We start from the raw sequence: 4,260 nt of genomic DNA on the forward strand, positions 1-4,260 counted from the left end.
GCAGGAAATTTGTCTCCTCACAACATATAAACTTTGCAGATATATTTGGGATCAGTCTAGGAGTATGGAAAACCATTCTTTGCTCTGTGAAAAGCAAAAAAGTACGCATATATGAGGTTTGCCATTTGAAGAAAATGGATTGATAAAACTCTGCTCCTTAAATAGTTCAGCTTCTATTACAAATGCTACAGTCACTCCTGTGCCTTATAAGCACAGGGAGACTTTCTCCCCCATCCATTTACTTTGCTTTCAGTGGTTTAGTACACACTTCCAAAGTATGAATATGAAGAGAAATTCTGCAACTTTTCTTTGAAATGACCTCTTAGTAAAGACTACTTGCTGCTGCCTATGAAGATAACTTTACAAAATAGTTTAAAACATTGACTTTGAATGTAAATGTGCCACGTTGCAAAGGACATTTGGAATATAAATTGGGACAGGAGAGGAAATGGCACAGGGAAACTTAAATACAAAATTAGAGGGCATTCTGTATTTTTATCAGAATGCCTAAAATGTTTCGTTTCCTTCCTTTCTTTAAAATAATTAATACAAGTCTTGAGAGATTTTTATTAAGTTACTTATTTTAAGTAAGAACATGACTGAATGCCAAGCAATTAATAGTGCAAAAAAATAGTAACCTAATAGCTTATGATGGAAATATACATATACATGTAAATAATAATCGGTCAGTGGTGAGAACATTTTTTTAAAATTCTGTTTCTCTGATTTTGCAATTTTCCTTTGTTGAGCATAAGTGATTTTTATAGTGACTAAAACAAAGCATATTAAAAATCAGGCTGTGGGGACTAGCAGATGATTTTGTTGCTGGACTCCCATTTAGTGGACTGTGGTTTGAGTTCTGGACCCAGCGGCTTTAAAATCATGCCTGGCGCATGTGCATGTGTGCCTAATATCCCGAGAGGAGAATGGAGGAGAAGAGAATGCAATGTGGCCATCCCCCCTGGAAGGTGATTTCTCTCTTTCTATCTCCCTGTCTCTCTGGTGAGCGCATACACCCTATAGCATTTATCTTTCTTAAAAATAAAAATAAAAAATAAATTTCTGGGCTGGCTCCATGGGCAGCAATAACGTGCTACAGAAGAGAAGCCAGATCCCATGTGGCAAATGACAGTTCGAATCCCCCCGGACCTGTCAGCCTGGAACTTGCCAAGCATGTGCGAGTTCCCAAGATCCCTAAGGATAAAGAAGGGGGTCATGACCAGATACTGTGGCAGGTGTGCCCCTCTCTCTATTTCTGTCTCACTTTCTCGTGCATGCACACATGCTCTGTCATGAATATAGAGAAAGAAATTACTGTTAGAGTAAAATCAAAATCAAATTGTAACCATGGGCCTTCTGTTGTCACTACTGTGAAGATCGTAGGGGACAATTGGGAATGGGTTAAATGTGATCACAGCACCCCTCTCCACCTCTCCTCTGTATAAACAGAGGCCTGGTGCCCTGAGGGCCTGGACGAAGTCTGCCAGACATGTACACATCTCCTGACCTGGGCTGTGAGGCCCCGTATCCTCGGGCTATCAGACGTGCTAGAACTGAGCTGTTTCACACACTCTGGGGCTCCCTCTCTGCAGAGGCTGGATACACTTCTGACTTGTGCTTCTGAGGTACACACACATGTTTTCTTGTTTATATGACGGCCTGCTCCCCAGGATTTTAGACTTCAGCAGGGCCTCAGGTGCAGGGGGATCCACGTGGCATCATTGCTGTGTCCTTAATGCCACCTCTCTGAGCTTTCCCTTCCAGCACGGCCAGGACCGTTCTCTCTCCTGGAGGTCTTTCCCGAAATGCTGAGTTCCCTGAGGTGGACCCATCGAACTGCCATTTGTGGCACTGAGGTGCAGAGTGGGGAGCTTGAACACCAGTGACAGGAGACAGAAGCAATGGTCACTTCCAGAAAAGACCGTGACAAAGATATGGGAGGAGCAGTGAGGCAGGGAAGAAGCCACACGGAGATTGTATTATGGCTCCTGACCCCGCTGTCAGCAAACTCGCCCAACGCTCACTCCATACCATCCATGCTCGGAAAGAACAGTGTGAAGAACGAGGAGAAGGGCAACACTGCTCTGGCAGCCTCCCTATGCTGCAGGATGACGTGTACCCCCGTCCTCCCATGGGGCGGTGAGACACCTCACTGGTGTCCCTCTGGAGCGGTCCTGCCAGTTCCCAGAGACCTTAGCCGGGTTTGGTGTGTCTGGTAGGACATGGGCACAGATGCCGGCATCCCACTGAGCCGGAGGCAGTGGCTAATTCCCAGCGTCCTCACACCCCACCACAGCCGCCTCAGACAACCATTCGAATTTGCACTCTGAGCCCGCTTGCTCAGTTCTGTGTGCAAGGAGAGCTGCACAATAGAGAAGCGCATCAAGGCAGAAAGGGCTGGGTTTGCAGAAGGAAGAGGGAGGGCAGGCCAAGGAGAGAGATGTGGAAATTGAAAGAGACTGAGCGTTTCAGAAACTGGGCAGGACAAAGCAGCTAATGTGACCCGTGGCCCCTGGTGACGGCCGCATCTGCGGTAATGAGGTTCTGTTGGTGGGTATTCAACCTTGCAAAAGGGAGCACCCAGGGCCCCGAATGGGGGTGGGTGGGCCAAAGTTGAAGGGGAACAATCTCTCTTCTCCAAGCCCGTGACCTCGGGCTGCCAGGAAACCATTGTGCACACCCCCGGGGCTGAGTCTGAAAACAGAAGGCAGCTTCATTGCACAAGCCAGGGTGTAATAGAATTTTTTTTCTTTCTTTTCAAAGGTAAGACATTGAAATAAGTTAGTCATTTAACCCTTAGAGTTGATGTATGAATCTAGGCAGTCTGAATACCGGTACAATAGTCCTCTAAGGACTGAATGAGAATATGCAGGACAGACATACGTATCACAGGAAGGCCCATTACGTTTAGTGAAAACTGCACTGTAATTCTCACACTGAGATATTCTCCTGGGTTACCATTTTTATCAGTAACAATGATGTTGCTGTGTTTTTGCAACCATATTCTGCATTTCCGTGGATCTCCAGGGTTAATTTAGAGTCATAGTTTAGGATAAGGACTCTAGACGCACAGCCTGGGCTGAAAGGACAAACTTTGTAACTCTGGGTACTTGGCTCAGTCTACTGGAATCTCAGTTTCTGTGTTTGATACATGGTGAACCCTCAGTAAATGTTAGGTTCTGTAGTAATATGACTCAAGAAATTCTAACTTAGACTGTGGTGTTCAGCAATTTTTTTCTTCCAGCTGTAACTCTACATTATGTCATTGTCTTTTTTTTTTTAAAGAGGGATTTTTGCTATAGGACACATGCAATCACCAGAGAAACAGAAAACAAGAAGTCACCCCCCGCTCCCCGAAGGGGATGGCCACACCGCAATCCCTTCTCCTCCAAAATCCTCTTGGAATTTTGGGCATGCACATATACCCATGCCCAGCATGAGTTTCAAGCTGCCGGGTCTGGGAATTGAACCATGGTCGGCCACATGAGAGTCCAGAGACGTAACCATTACACCATCTACTGGTTTGCCTCATGAGTTTTTAGGAGGATTCTGGGGGAATGGACATCTTTAGACATTCTGTTTCTTTCTTTCCTCCTTTCTTTTTCTTTTCTCTCTCTTTCTTTTCTCTCTCTCTTCTTTCTCTTCTTTCTCTTCTTTCTTTCTTTCTTTCTTTCTTTCTTTCTTTCTCTTTCTTCCTTTCTTTCTTTCTTTTTTTTTTTTTAACAATAAAGAAGTTTTATTGTATTGGTTCACCATAACTGAGAGGCGGAAAGGCCGGGAGGCCTCAGCGGTGGTGCAGCAGGACTCAGCTCTGGGTCTATGGTTCTTTTGGCTCTGCCCTCCTCCCAGAGTCTGGTGCCTGCTTCAGGTAATTCTCCCTCAGGGTTGCAAAACAACTGTTAGCAGCCGCAGAGGTTGTGTTATTTCATTCATGTGCTGGTGGGGGAGAGAGAGAGAGCAGTATTCCCACAGCCTCAAAATTTGGTCCTGAGCTTCCAGGTGTTGGCCTCTCCTCATACCCACCAACCTCTGTGGCCAAGACTGCAAAACCTTGGTTACCAAGTCCTTTTTTTTTTTTTCTGAGAGGTTTTTGCTAAAGGGCACATGCACTCCCCAGAAAGACAGAGAGAGACAGAGAGACAGCGAGAAATCACCCTCCTGGGGGAATGACCGCTCCACAATCCCTTCTCCTCCATTCTTCTCTAGGGATCTTGGGCACGCACACACACACACACACACACACACACACACACACACACA

Source organism: Tupaia chinensis, unplaced genomic scaffold, assembly GCF_000334495.1.
Source record: "Tupaia chinensis unplaced genomic scaffold, TupChi_1.0 Scaffold000362_1, whole genome shotgun sequence".
NCBI lineage: Eukaryota > Metazoa > Chordata > Mammalia > Scandentia > Tupaiidae > Tupaia > Tupaia belangeri.